At 35.9% G+C, this 16,101-nt stretch overlaps 1 long non-coding RNA gene across 1 annotated transcript in view; it reads right to left on the bottom strand.

Moving 5' to 3' along the window:
- Positions 1–15,525, bottom strand: part of LOC143666057 (uncharacterized) — a 57,513-nt gene extending 41,988 nt beyond the window's left edge. The window contains exon 1 of the long non-coding RNA XR_013167339.1: positions 15,367–15,525. This is a non-coding gene — a long non-coding RNA (uncharacterized LOC143666057). The remainder of the gene's footprint in view (positions 1–15,366) is intronic.
- Between the last annotated feature and the right edge of the window lie 576 nt (positions 15,526–16,101).

Below are 16,101 nucleotides of genomic sequence, written 5' to 3'. Positions count from 1 at the left end.
AGTCATAGACAATAAGTCATTGAATTGGTGAGGCTGAATTTAGTTCATGGGAAGGTCGTAGTTTGTCAAGCCTTGATCCAGTTACTTATTGCCCTCTGCCCCTTTCGTTCATTAACATGAATTCTTAATAGTTTTATTTCAGCATTTCAATGAAATATCAAGCATTATATAAGAAATTGAGGAAAGCATGTACCTCCGTTAAGGCTGGGGCAGTTCCACCTCATCCAATGCAATGTTATCAATGAGAACAAGCAAAAGACCACAAGTGGAAACAGAAGACATTGGATAAACTGTGGCTATAAATTCTAGCCAGCGAATTTCCCTAAAAGCAGCTGTGAAGATATTTCTTGGGCATTTTTAGGCCTTGCTTATGTGATCAATAAAATACTCATTGGGACTCTCATTCCAGGGAACATGGAGAAAGTTCACCCTAACCTGGCTGTCCTACAGAATGCAGGTGCTTGAGAAATCCTAAATGTAAATAGCAAGAGGCAAATTGGAGAAGATGAGAATTCAGAATACCAACAAAACACCAGAGACTTTACCTTTGTTTTTCACTCTGGTATCCCCAGGTCTATGCTCAGTGCACCTGAAACCCAGAAGAGGGCATTCTTGCAGACAGAGAGTTTCAAGGGAAGCCCTCGAGTTTTTATTTGTGGAATGGGAAAGTGGTCTTCTAAAGGTCAGAGAGAGTGGGAAAAATTCTTCTTTGTTGTTTTTATTATTTTCTTCATCCTCTCCTACCCCAGTTCTCAAAGCAGCTCGTGCAGGTGGTAGCAGCATCTGTAATGATGGCAACAGAGCACAAGGAGGCTAATACAATGAAGAAGCCTCGCCTTGCTCTCAAAGCAAAGGAAATTAAGCCCTAAAATGGTGGGACAAGTACCTTTGCTTTTTTTTCCTACTCTTCTTTTCTTGCTGCTACTAGCCTTAGGGAATGATCAAAATTGAAGGAAGTGCTCAACAGATCTGGGTAAATACAATTCCAGCTTTCTGGATGAACTGAAAAGAGGAGGTGAGAAATTACTAGGGATATTGCAGAGTGATGAAAGATCATAAAGCGGTTGCAAAATATGTTGGGGACATCCCTGAGATGAATAAGTATGAGCCTGAAATGCAACAGCATACCATCAACTTCGAGAGTACAGGAAACATCACTACCCAGGACTCATACTGTCTATACAATGGCATATACATAGGAGAGATACAATAATATTGCAAAACAAGAAACAAACGAACTGACATTGAAACCATGACTTAGACTTTTCAGCCTAAACCCAACCAGGTCAATTGCCTGCTAAGACAAACATATCAACATTGTCCACAGACTTAAATAAAAACTAGAAACTTATGACATAATATTCAAAATGTCAAGATAGAATTCAAAATTAAATGGTGTATGAAGATACAGAAAAATCTCATTTTTTGTGAGAAGACCATCAACAGATGCCAATACTCAGATGACGAAGATGTTAGGATTATGTAACAAAGACTTTGAAGATGCTATCATAAAAATCATTCAAGAAGTAAGGTTAAAAGTATTGAAGTATATGGAAATGTAGAAGTCTCAGCAAAAATATAAAGGTAATCAATAAGAACTAGGAATTTTTAACTGTAAAGCAAATAATCAAATCTTAAAACACACTGAGTAGGGCTCAATAACAGGATGTAAATTACATACAAAAAAGACTGTGATCTTGAAGATAGATTTAAAAATATCCCTTCTTCCTCTCTATTGAATAGCGAGGAAGAAGGTCCAAAAATTATTTATCTGAGTCGCAGGCATCTGTGGAATAAGGCCAAAATGTTCAAATTTCTATTATTGGAGCCACAGAAAGAGAGGAGAAAGAGGATGGTTCTGAAAAAAATATTTGTAGAGATAATGGCTTATAAACTTCTGAATTTGGTGAAAGACATGAGCCTACAGTCTTAACAAGCTAACGAGGTAATCCAAAGAAATTCACATGCAGAAATATCAAATCCCTGAAAACTAATGGCAAAGAAAAAATCTTGAAAGCAACACAATAAAAATATTGCGTTATTTATAGGGCAATGATGATTTGAACGATTGTATTTCTTAGAAGAAAAATGGAGTCCAGAGGAAGTCGAACAACACTTTTAAAGTACTGAGAAAGCTGAAATCTTCATCAACAATTATATAGCCAAGAAAAATATCCTTCAGGTATAATAATGAAATAAAGACATTACCAGATGAAGGAAAACTTAAAGAATTTGTTGCCAGCCAACCAGGACTAAATAAATTGCTAAAAGAAGTTTTATCAGAGAAAGGAAAATGATATCAGAGAAAAACTTGGTTGATAAGGAATAAAGAAATAGTGAACAGAATTGTAAAAACTGAGTAAATATTCTATACTACTCTCTTCTTGAATTCTTTAAAATTCAGTAGCAGCAAAGATCATAATATTGCCTGATGTGGTTTTCAATGTAATACATAAGACAGGTATAAATGGGGGGAGGATGAGGTCATCTAAGTGGTAGTAAATATTCTTTCTACATTCCATGAAATGTTAAACTATGATTTTAAGTAGACTGAGCAAAGTTAAGTATAAATATTGTAACTTCTAGGCAAGTACTAAAAAATACAAAGAGAGTGGGAGGGCCACGGTGGCTCAGCAGGCAAGAATGCTTGCCTGCCATGCCAGAGGACCCAGGTTCGATCCCCGGTGCCTGCTCATGTAAAAAAAAAAAAAGAAAGAAAGAAAGAAAGAGAAATATAAAGAGATAAAGTCAAGGATACAATGGATAAATTAAAAAACAAGATAAGAATTGTCAAATAAATAAAAAGAAAGTAGTAAAGGAGAAACAAGGGAAAAACTCAAACAAAGAAAAAAGTTGTATACCTGAACAAACACATCAAGAATTACATTAAACAAAAATGGTCTAAGCAAATTATTGAAAAGAAAAAGAATGTAAAATGTATTTTAAAACAAAGACAACGAAAACAGGCTCAGCTGTATGCTGCCTAACAGAAACTCACTTCAAATATAATCATCCATGCAGGTTAAAAGATATATCATAAAAACACTAACATGAAATAAGGTGGATTGACTATATATTAGTATCACATAAAATAGACTTTAGAGCAAAGAATTACAAAAAAAAAAACAATAAATCATGATAAAATAGTAAACTTATCAAGAAAACAACAACCATAAATACTTATGCACCAAACAACAGAGCTTCAAAATTAAACAAAAACTGACTTAACTGAAAGGAGAAATAGACAAATCCACAATTGTAGTTGGAGATTTCAGTTCTTCTGTGACCATAATGATAGACCCAGCAGATAGAAAATCGGCAAGGATGTAGAAGAACTTAAAATCACCATCAACTGACTGGATCTAAAACACTAAGACAACAACAAGAGAATACCTTTTTTTTTCAACTGCACATGGAACATTCAATAAGCTAAGCCATCTCCTGGATGATAAGGCCAACTTTAGTTATAAATATACACAACAAAATAATTTTTTGTAAGTTTTTTTAACCATAATGCTATTTGATTAGGAATTGGTAGCAGAAAGTTAATAGGAAAACTTCAGAACACTTGGATATAAAATAAGATACTTCTGCCAGTCAACCAAGAGGACAGCATAAGATGCTCCAGGGTTCTGTTGCCCCACCAAGTCTTTGTACTAGCAAAAACATGGCAGAGCTATCTTCCTTAATACTCTGAAACACAGTTAAAAGATTCAATAACTGAGCACGCATAGAATCAAGAAACTGGTAGTGTGTTAGTTAACCAAGTAGAAGAAGCCCTTGCTGTCCCTCCCCCCGCTTGCCCCCACCCTCCACCCCGCCCCACAACCTCTCAGGTGCAATGTGGAGTCAGCCTGCACTCCCATTGTAGGTACCTGGTCCTGTTCTGAAAGGAGGAGAGTAACTCCTATGTGAGGAGCAAGGTGACTGTAAGTCAGTGCCAATCTATAGGGTGGCATCCTAAAGGACTGGATTCAGGTTTTAATCACTGGCTTTGCCTTCCAGAATTTTTCCTTCAGCCAGAAGCAGCCCACACACAACTAAAGCAATATAAGAAGCAATTAAATAAAAGTGGCCTGAGGCAAAGAATTACTAGATTTAAGAATACAATAGAGTACTAGGGAGGGAAGGGGTAAAGTGTATTTCACAGGAAAGAGAAGGGGAATTCATATTCCTTAGAGTTTCAACAGCAGACTGTAGCTGGTAGAAGAAAGAATCAGTGAACTGAAAGGTAAGATAATTGAAATTATTCAAGCTTAGGAGCAGAAAGAAAAAAATGCACAAGCCTAAAAGAACTCTGTGACACTATCGGTGTGGACACCATATAAGCATATTGTATATGCATTATGGGAGTTTCACAAAGTGAAGAAAAAGAGAAAGGGGCAGAAGGAATATTGAAACAAATAATGGCAGAAAACTTCCCAAATTTAATGAAAGACATAATATGCATTCAAAAGCACAATGAACCAGAAAAGGACAAACTTTAAGAGAACCACACCCAAATACACAGTGGAAAAAATTTCAAAGACAAGGACAAAGAGAGAGTTAAAGAAGCCATACAAGAAAAGTGACATGTTATATACAAAGGAGTCTCCAAAATATTGAGTGCCAATTTCTTACCAGAAACCATGGAGACAATAAGGCAGTGGGATAAAATATTTAAAGTGATGAGAGGAAATAATTCCCAATCAAGAATTTTATGTCTAGTGATACTGTGTTAAAGTGAGGGAGAGATTAAGATATTCCCAGAAAAACAAAAACCGAGGGAGATGGTCACAACTAGACATTTCCTACAAGCTGTGCTAAAGGGTGTTCTTCAGACTGAGAGGAAATGACACAAGACAGTGGATTAAAGTGTCATCCAGAAATAAAGGCTTCTGGTAAAGGTACTCATATGTGTAACCATAAGTGCCAATATGTACTATTTTCATATGTAACTCCACTTCTTCCAGGTTCTAAAATGCAAATGCATAAAAAGGAATGAAAAAGCTAAGATTTGGACATAGACTATTTAAAGATATACTTTTTAACAAGTGCAACAAAAAGGTGTGAGATGGGGGTAAAGGAAAAATGTATGTGTACACTACTAAAATTAATTTGATATCAAATCAAATCAAATTATTGTAGATTTGGGATGTTAAACTTAAGTCCCATGGTAAACACACATGCACAATGTAGAAATGAGGAATGAGGAAATGAGAAAGAACACAAAAGGGTACACTACAAAAAATATATAAATATGAAGGTAGGCATTAATGAAGAAATTGAGGGACCAAAAAATGTTATAACACTTATAAAGACTGTATAGCAAAATGGCAGAAGAAAATCTTGCATTCACTGTAGTTACTTTAAATGTAAATGAATTACACTGTCCAGTCAAAAGGCAAAGACTGGCAGAATGGATAAAAAGGTATGACCCAATATTACAAACTTAAATTGAGCAATAAGTGTTTAAAAATATATTAAAAATCTCATTGTGGAAAATAAAATTAAAATGTTGAAGGAACTCTGAGTTAGAAGGTCTCCAGTGGAAATCTTCCTCTAATAAGTGGACTTCATCAAGTAATTTTTACTTTATTTTTTCTGGCTGCAGTTTCCAATCTATAAAGTGGATATAATAGTACCTGACCTAAATTTCTCTGTACCAGGAGTTGCTAATCCTTTTTGTCTGTTTCCATTTATGTTTTTAGAAACTATTAAGAAAACCAAGTAGTTTTTTGGTTGTATGGGTTGTATTTAACAGCATTTACAAAATTAGAAATAAAACCTGAGAAAATTTTAGATATTTAATTGTAATTCATTTTAAAGTAGCAATAATAAAAGTAATAAATCCATTATGTACCAATAAAAATGTAATATTTAATGAAATCTACATTTTCCAAGTCTATAAAAGTGAGTAGGTTGTAATTGTTTTAACTGTAGCTAGATCTTTTATGTCTAGCTTAATAGAAGACAGTTGGGTTCTTATACTTACTTCTACATTTGGTCTGCTGTGGTATACTATTTTGATCAAGGCCTATGAAGAAAATCCAGCCTCATGCGGATGTGTAGTTAGAAAACAGTGAGTGTTTGAATAGACATATCAAGTAATTGCAGATATTCTTCCTTAATACTTGACAAGTAGTAGTTCAAAGTACATTGCAATGTGGAAAATGTTAGTTCACAGAATCATGAAGATCTTCAAAATGAATTTTGAAATCTTCATAATAATGGCTCTCTTGGGAACTACAGAACATATTTTGGGAACGAGTGCATTATAGACTAGGAGAAAGAAATAGATCTGAAATTTAATGGATTAATGGATGTATATATGCAAATCATTAATATGTTTTAAAATAGTATGTATGGAATCATAAACAGAGCTGACAGATATTGTGTCTGTATATATGAGTACACAAAAAAGTCAGTGCCTTCACCAGGGCTAGAATCTATACCTCTTGATCTCATATTATTTATTCTTTCACTATGTCATCTTACTTTCTAAATGCCTTGCTGGGACAATACAAACCCTGTCTATTTTTCCTTTGGACTATACCTGAAGGTGTGTTGAACACTCTAGAATTGTTAGATATTTTTACAAGAATACTATTTACAAAAAAATAATATTTACAAATTACTATTCCAATTTAGCTTAGTTTCCCCCCCATTTTTTACCCTTAATATTTTTTCCTAAATAATCCTTCCCAAATATTGTCTGAATTTTTCTGAATAACAGCAGCTGTTCATTCCCAGGTTGGCTATGACCCTAAGCAGCAATGTCACCAAACCAGAGTTCTCTCATTGACAGCATCAACAAAACTAACACTTCCTGGATTCATGGGAAATAATAAGAAGAGTGAAGTTAAATGTTAAACGAAAATAATATACCTACCGGATTTTTTGGCTTTGGCAGATACATTTTAAAATGTTGGGATGTTTCAAATTCCATTAATAAAAAGCATATCTGCATGTTATTATATTGCAAAATTAAAGAATTTGAAGTACCCTCAGGTGATTCTCTATTGTGTTGCTTATTCAGTAGTCAATATCATATTGTTGCAAGAATTATATCAAACTACTACAAATATTTCTCATAGAACAAAAGTCAGGGTGACTTCATAACTTCCTAAATAACCCAGTGTAATAGTTAGCTTTAGCTGCATAACGTAACACCCTAAAATGTATTTTCTTAGCTTCTGATTCTGTGGGCTAGCAATTTGGGCTAAGCTGAGCTGAATAGTTATTCTGGGCTCAGATGGACTTATTCATGCATCTGTAGTCAACTGAGATGGCTCATTTCTGCAACAGAAGATCTTCTCTTCTGGCAAGCTAGTCCAGTGGTGGCCATTCAGATTTCTGAAAGAGACTGAAATGGGGAGCCCTCTTAAGAACTAGATTGTCATATCTACCACATACTATTGGCAAGAGCAAGTCATGAGCCCAAACCAGATTCAAGGAGTAGGAGTGCAGAACCCATCTCTTGGTGGGAAGAATTGTTAAGTAACATGGTACGGATTATGTTTATAAGAAGGAAAATAATATTGCAAGATTTTCAAGCTATCTACCACACTCATTTGCTAACAGGATCCAGAAAGCTACCACAAGTCCATTTTAAGCACAAGGAACAAGTTGTAAAGATGTGGAAGTAGAAATAAGAAAATGTGTGGGGAAAAATATCTAAATCTCCTAGGAAGAACACTTTTATGGTGACAGGGAGAGATAGAAAAAGCTGAGCCCTTAGGAAATAAAGAATACTTCAGTCTTTTCAGTCTTTGTTGTGTGGTGATATAACGTGTAACTAGGGGTAATGGAGGGCGAAATTGATGAAAAGAAAATTTGGTTAGAATTACATGAAAGTTCCAAGAGTGAAAATTAATATTCTATAGAATAATCCTACAGGTAAAGCAATGTATTGTGTGTGGCATAATCATTTGAAGAAATCCTATAAAAACACATTTTTTAAAAATTCTATAAGAAAGAAACTTGCCTTACACCTTGCAAAAACTGGTCATTTCATTTGCCCTTCTTACTCTCTATACTTACTTGCCAATGTCACCAATTTTTAAAGTAGCTTAGCCTCTACCCTCCATTTTCTAAGTCTTTGTATTATCCCTAATTGGGTCATGCCTGGTGTGTGATGACATCCCAAATGGCCACCCTGTTTCTATCATTTCTCTTTCCTACACAGTACTGAGAATTGAATTCCTAAAGTATCATCTTAGAATCACACTCTCCTTTAAAATGTACCATGTTTTATTTAGATCATCCTTATCAGTTCCTACTGTGTGCTAGGCACAGGTCAAAATTGGTTTTGCTATTTAAGACATCATCAATTTCCAATGGCATGGTTTCCTTTAAACCATTTCAAACAACTTTCTCATCTATTATTTTATTGCCCCTTTGTGAATTGGACAAACAGTTGCTGTTTGCTCCCTTCTACACATGTGGAAACTTGGGTCCTGTGATTATATGGAATTCACTGTGGCCACGTCACTATTGATCCAGTGTCCAATCTCCCAAGTTGAAAAAAAATTAAGACTGAAAGGCCGAGATAAAGCTGGTAAGATGATTTTGCACTCTTTGCTCTGTTTAAGCTGTTTACTTGAGAATGAGACTTTCCAAATTGCCCCTTGTTCAAAAATCTCTTGCCCTGTGAACTGTTGACAGGTTCTTCCTTCTGCCAGATTTCTCCTCCCCTCCTCAAAATGTCCAATTCTCACCTCCACCAAGGAATTGTCTCAGGGAATCCCTGGTTATAATAATGCTTTATATTTATACATTGCATTTAAGAGAACATTCACTTAGATTTTATTTGATCCCACATGGTGGGACCTACAAATGAAGGATCTAAATGTAACTCAGAGAAGTTAAGGGATTACCCAGGATCACAGCTAGTGAAAGAGCTGGAGATCGAGAAGATTGACTTTTATAAATCACTGGCTCAGACATTCCAGCTTCTCCATGGTGCCTGGGAATGGTGCTATTCCACACTGCATACTCCTTCTGATTATGTCTTCGTATTGAAGCATGGTCCCTCTTTCCCTTCCAACTCTGAGCTGCAGTTATGCTTCCCACTCCTTTAATGCTACTCTTGTTGCAATAGGATTGTTCTCATTTCTTGGTAGTTTTTGTCTGAACAGTTTTAACAGTTTGGGGAGTTTCCAGTATTTTCAATCAGAAAAAAAAAAAAAAAAGCCATAGCCACATTAGTCGTTCTTCAAAATAAATCCATCAAATGATTTCTGCAGTAAAACAACTGTTAGAGGTCTTTAGGTGAGGAAATCGAAAAAAAAAAAAAAAAAAGGGAGATTTTATCTGGCTAGTGTCATTTACTACTACTTCCATACAGCTCACAGCTCTCAGTTCACGAAATATAAAGTCTAAGGTGTCTTTCCAATATTTAAATGTTTATCGGGAGCTAGAAAAGTATTGATTTTGAGGACTGCATCTGCTGTGTGACCACAGTAACAATGTGTATTGCTATAATAGAATGTGTTCTTAACTGCCCATGTGTCTTTTCTGGTTCGTCCTGGAAGTGTTACCATTTCACCAGCAGGTTCAAGTTTCCACAACTAGAAACAGGGATAGTACTTGGTGAAGCCTCTTTGGTTCTCCTGTTTTCTACCAGTGTCTTTGGTGTTTCCTGATCACTTTTTTTTTTTTTAACATGGGCAGGCATGGGGAATCAAACCCAGGTTCTCTGGCATGGCAGGCAAGCATTCTTGCCTGCTGAGCCACCGTGGCCCACCCGTTTCCTGATCACTTTTAACATGCAGCATTGACTTAGATTTCCAGTGTTGAGAAGACCTGGTCATCCTCTCAAAATGATGAGCTTCTAAATCCAGGGAGTAGATGAGACATGGTGGAATGGTCCTTCATTGTATCCGAGCCCTGCAAGGGCTTTAGAGGGGGAATAACTCAAACCAATGCCATTCTCACCTGCCAGATTTTTAGTCAACTGATGTGCCAGATATTCGACAGAAGAATGATGAATGAAGAATAAAAATGTTTAGAAAACTTGAAGGGTTGTCTTATTGTGAGATCTGTTCAGAGCACAGATGAAACGTAACGTGATAGATTAGAGTCACAGTTTAGAAAAAAGAAAATCACATAGCTACTGATCCTCAGGCAAAAATCAGTAGCATGAAGAAGTGCAGTAAAATAATTTTTTTTAGGAAACTATAGGATTTGGGGCCTGGCCTGGGCTACACTTCTGGCCTGGGGTGATGCCCAGTTCTAGGTCTCTGCTAGACAGGAGAACTGCTAAGAAGCGAGAATCACTTTGGTGGGGCTGGATCCATTTGAGTGCTCTTTGGGACCAACTCTGGGGAATGGCCACAAGAAATCCTGTATCTCCAACTTGCAAGAAACAAACCTCTCAGGTTATACATTATATATATATAATGGACATTATTTTATATATATATATATATATAATGGACATTATTATATATATATAATGGACTCCTAGATTGAGTAGGAACCAGGAGCAGAATCAGTGCTGCTAAAGACTGAGGCTCAATTTCCAGATCTACCCCCAAGTTGCAAATCAGCCTTTATGACTAAGGAATGAGGGTGGGCTAGACCAAGGCAGGGGGAGCCTTTAATCCAGAATTCTTCCTACAAGTGTTCATAAACTTACTTTTCTCTGTTGTGTTGTTATTAAGCCCTGGGAATGACTAAATATTTATGGCAGTTGAATTCACTTCCTTTGTCCTTCCTGGCTAACATGTAGGTGGTATCAGGTAAGGGGGGTTAGGCACCCATCCACCTGAAATCTGACATTCATTCTGCTTTATGTGCTTCACTAATACAGCGGAGACTCTGGGGTCAAAGGGAGGATTAGGAGCTGAAGCAAAGGTGGTACAGTCCTCTAGGCCTTAAATCTTCAACATGCATATAAATAATTCAAAATTTTAGATTATGAACTTGTTCATAAAGCTAGCTTTTGCTGGCGATATGACATACCAGTATAAATGAAAGAATCGTTTCTCAAAGAGAATCGGAAAACACAGAGTTCCGTTTTCCAATTTATTTTCAGGAAAGAGCTTCTAAGTCTCTGCAGGCATTTTTCATTGTAAAAGTAATGCCTGCTTCTTATACAGAAATTGAGACAATGTAGGAGGATATAAAAGAGAACATATAATATTCCCCTCTCCCTGCTCTGTTCTCTTCCTTGGAATCCAATTCTCTAGGGATAAGAATTGCTAATAACCTGATTGTAGTCTTGTACAAATGTTTCTGTGAATTTATAAATATACATACTTAGCACCCACACCCACACACACCTGCCCCGTGCCCCTGTGTGTGTGTGTGAAGTGTATAATGTATATAGCTTTTACAGTAACTTGCTCATTCAATCGATACTGTTCCACTTACACTTAGCAGTTTAACACATAGACTTTTCCAAAACAGAATTTATCTGATTTTTCAAACATGGCATGCAATTTTAGTATATATATATACATATATATATATATATATATATATATATATATATATTTTTTTTTTTTTTTTGCATGGGCAGGCACTGGGACTCGAACCCAGGTCTCCAGCAAGACAGGCAGGCGAGAACTCTGCCTGCTGTGCCACCATGGCCCACCCACAATTTTAGCATATTTTGAAGAGCACAACTGAGTAACCAGTCCCTAAGGATGAACATTTAGGTTTTTCAAAGTTTCTACATTTAAAAGACTATTTCCAAGAATACAAATACTGTGTCTATACATCTAAGCACGCATTATATATTGTTTTCTCTTTTAGCACATATTCCTAAAAATGGAGTTTATAGTTAGAAGGGTATTAATAACTAAAATATCTGCATATCATGACAAATTGTTCACCAAAGGGTTGTTCACCAAAGAGTGCCCGATTCTTTACTTCTCACCCAAAATGGCTATTACCAGTCATTGTGCCCTTAGCCAAACTGATAGGTAAAAGATTGCAGCTCTTGGTTGTTTTAACTTTCATTGTTCAGTGAAAGTGAAAATATCTTATTTGATGTTGAGCATTTGTATTTCCTGTCCTGTGAGTTGCCTGTGCATGGTCTTTGTCCCTTTGAAAAATGTTTCTTTATCATAGTGATTTATAAGAGTTCCTTCTATCTGAAGGATTTTACGTGATACATAATATGAATATTGCTAACATTTTGGGGATTTCTTTGTTCAGACACAAGTTTTAAATTGATATGTAAAAAGGCATCTATTTTTCTTTTGTTTATGGCTCGCAGATTTTGTGTCTGTAATGCTTGAAACATTCTTCCCTAAGATTATGAAAATACTCACTTGTATTTTATTCCAATACTTCTACGGTTTCATTTGTTCAAAAGTATTTAAACCTTAAATTCATCTGGGATGTATCTTAGTGTGAAGTTTGAGGGAGGGATCCAACTCTATTTTTTTTTTCAAAGTGACTATGTGACCATTCAAAATACCAGTGATAGAATACTTCTTTCCCCCATGATTTCAAATGCCATTTTTATCATACAGCAAATTCCTATAAAGATTTTACCTATTTATCAATTATTGTGGACCATTAGATGATCTATTCTCTTACAGGAACTACATTATTTTAAGTACTGTAGCTTTATAAAAACAATTTAAAATCACATATGAATATGTCTTCCTGATTATTCTTTTCAGTATTGTCCATCCAAGCCTTAGAGATATTTTTAATTCTTGATGGAATTCATTAATTTTTTAAAAAGCTACTCACATTGATATTTCATTTATTTTATACATTGATTTAAGAAGAATTTATATCATTACATTATCAAGTCTTCTTATTCAAGATTAAGCGCTGCTGTCCCATGTTAAGAGTCTTTAAAATTTCCCTCACTTGTGTTTTATGGTTTTCTTCTCTGTTATTATTTGTTGCTTATTCCTAGGCATTTCATATTTATTTTTGCTATTTCTTTTATTTCAGTCATCTTTGCTTATTACTAACATTTGTAAGAAATTTTTTAATTGGTACCAAACTAAGTTTTAAAAAGTACAGTTAATATTCTGAGTTTTCCCTCCAGGTATACAGTCCTAAAATAATCTGCAAATAATCTACCCTACTAGAACGTAAAGTCTATGAGGACAATCAACCATCTTTACTTACATGGTGTGGTAGTTAGATTCAGTTGTCAACTTGGCCAGGTGAAGGCACCTAGTTCTGTTGCTGTGGACATGAGCCAATGGTATGTGAACCTCATCTGTTACTCATTACATCTGCAGTCAGCTAGGAGGCGTGCCTACTGTAATGAATGATGTTTTAGTTAACTGGCTGGTGCTTAAATGAGAGAGCACAGCCCAAGCAGCTCAGCATACCTCATTTCAGCACTCGCAGCTCAGCCCAGGCCTTTGGAGATGCTGAAAGGAATCAGCCTGGGGAAAGTTGTTGGAACCCAGAGGCCTGGAGAGAAGGCCAGCAGAGATCGCTCTGAGCCTTCCCTCGTAAAAAAGAACTTCAGATAAAGGTTAGCTGCCTTTCCTTTGAAGAACTAACAAAATAAATCCTCTTTTATTAAAAGCCAATCCATCTCTGGTGTGTTGCATTCCGGCAGCTAGCAAACTAGAACACATGGTATCATGTATCATAATCTTAGGAGCCTATTACATGGCTGGGACTCAATAGATCCCTGGATTAATATTTGTGGAATGATTGGATGAAGTAATAACTCTACCTCCCTTTAACAAAATTTCATGTTTCTTCACCAGTTTTGAACACTAACTATAATGGTAGGCATAATTGTATACTTTTTATTTAAAATGCATTGCTTCAGATGTTTCACTCCTCAGCATGAAACTTTCAATTGGCATAAATATTGTTTGCTTATCAATGAAATTTCTATCTATTCCTGTTTCTCTAAAAGTTTTCTTTTCTTGAATCAGGCATTGGTAATAAGTATTTTCAAATGTTTTATTAGTACATGCCAAAGCCATCACCTGTTTTTATTTTTCCTTTGACTTGTTATTGTGCTGAATATTATTAATACAATTTTAAACATTGGATCAGTTTTGGATTTCCACACCAAACTTCACCTGGGCATGGTGAATTAATCTTTAAATGCAGGGCTGGAATCCATTAGCCAATTTTTTTATTTAGGATTTGCATCAATATTTCTAAATGAGATTGGTCTTTAGTTTTCTTTCTTAGTTCTATTTTTGATATGGCTTTCATATAAAGAGGTAGGATGGTTACTTTCTGTTCTAGTTTGCTAGCTGCCAGAATGCAACACATCAGAGATGGATTGGCTTTTACTAAAAGGGGGTTTATTTTGTTAGTTCTTCAGAGGAAAGGCAGCTAACTTTCCACTGAGGTTTTATCTTATGTGGGAAGGCACAGCATGGTCTCTGCTGGCCTTCTCTCCAGGCCTCTGGGTTCCAACAACTTTCCCCGGGGTTACTTCTTTCTGCATCTCCAAAGGCCTAGGCTGAGCTGAAAGTGCTGAAATAAGGTATGCTGAGCTGCTTCGGCTGTGCTACGTTGTGCTCTCTCATTTAAGCACCAGCCAGTTAAGTCAAACATCATTCATTACTGCAGGCACGCCACCTAGCTGACTGCAGATGCAATGAGCAATGGATGATGTTCACGTACCATTGGCTCATGTCCACAGCAACAGAACTAGGTACGTTCACCTGGCCAATTTGACAACTGAATCTAACTACCACACTCTCTTTTTCAGTGTTATAGAACACTTTAAATAACTTCCAATGAATTTCTGACTTGGAGCCCTTTTCCCTCAAATTCTGCTTGTCTCAAGGAAAACTTAACCAAAGTCCTTCTTGGTGACAGCCTCCCTTTCCCAGGTTTGAACTATGTATGATTTTGATATCTGGCCTTTTCAGGTTTGGCAAGAATTTGTAGTTTTTGCCCTCTTGACAAGAAGCTATTAAAATTATTCTGTGTGCATCCTAGGCATGTACATGCTGGAATACTTGAGAACATGCTCTTTGTTTCTTCAAAACAGATTTGAATTTCATTATGTGATCCTCCTTTCTGGGTATTACTATGTTTATTTTCATAACTCTTATTGGTAGAAACTTATGTTACATATTATTAAAGATCTTGATTAGACACTATGCTTTTGCTATAACTAAATATTTAAAGAGATAGGTCCTGAAGAAGATTGTTTATCATTCAACTTCTATATAATAATTTTGAAGCACTGCTATCAATTGAGAGAGAAGTGCAAGGTAAAATTAGAGTGTGGTCACCAAAAGATGCCAGTACTATGCTGCAAAAGTTCTGACATTGTGGCAATATCTAGGTGAGTTTTACAAAAGGTGGTATTTCATACGCAACAGTATAAGTATAGAAACCTGATGTATTTGGGAATAACTATATTAACTGAATAACTGATGCTGATGCATAACTTGGAATGATATTCTGTTCACTTACCTTTTAGGCAGGTTTTAAAGCTTCTTTGGTGGATCTAGAATCTAGAGAAGATGCTGGTATAAACTACAATTGGGATACTGTGAAAGAGATCAGATTATTAAAATTCATGGTTTAGGACAAATTCTCCCTTACAGAGTGGTTACTATGTTGGGCAATGCTGGCTTCTGATATTCAATTATTCTAGAATATTGAGGCATTATTAAGTATCAAAATAAAAGTATTTTGTGGCTATAAAGCCATATTTTGATATTTTTTCAAATCTGAAATATGCATTCTTCTGTTTAAAGTGTCTTCAGAGATTTACCTGCTGCATTACAATTTCAACTGGAATGAAAGTGCATTCTTTCAAAAGCAGCCTTTGTTGTTTAAAATTCTCCCAAGTTATGTTACCATTTTTATTCTAAGTGTTTGTATTACCAAAGAGGTTGAGCAAATTAAATTTATTGTTTATTTTTATTTTCCCAGAGACTGTTTGGATTCCTCCTACATTTGTAGGACCCTGAAGGGTTTCCGGGAAATGGGAGAAGCCCATGGAAGTAGGACTCGGGAAGATGGTACAGACAGGAAGTTGCAGAGGTCCCCAGGGGCAAATTCAAACCTTTCCCTTGTTACTTAATGTGTCAGTTTGAAACTGTCATGTACCCCAGAAAAGTCAAGTTCTTTAATTATCATTCAGTATTGCTGGGTGGAATCTTTTTTATTGTTTCCATGGAGATGTGACCCACCCAATTGTGA

The sequence above is a fragment of the Tamandua tetradactyla genome, chromosome 22, assembly GCF_023851605.1.
Source record: "Tamandua tetradactyla isolate mTamTet1 chromosome 22, mTamTet1.pri, whole genome shotgun sequence".
Classification (NCBI taxonomy): Eukaryota; Metazoa; Chordata; class Mammalia; order Pilosa; family Myrmecophagidae; genus Tamandua; species Tamandua tetradactyla.
This window is presented reverse-complemented; position numbering and strand designations above follow the sequence as displayed.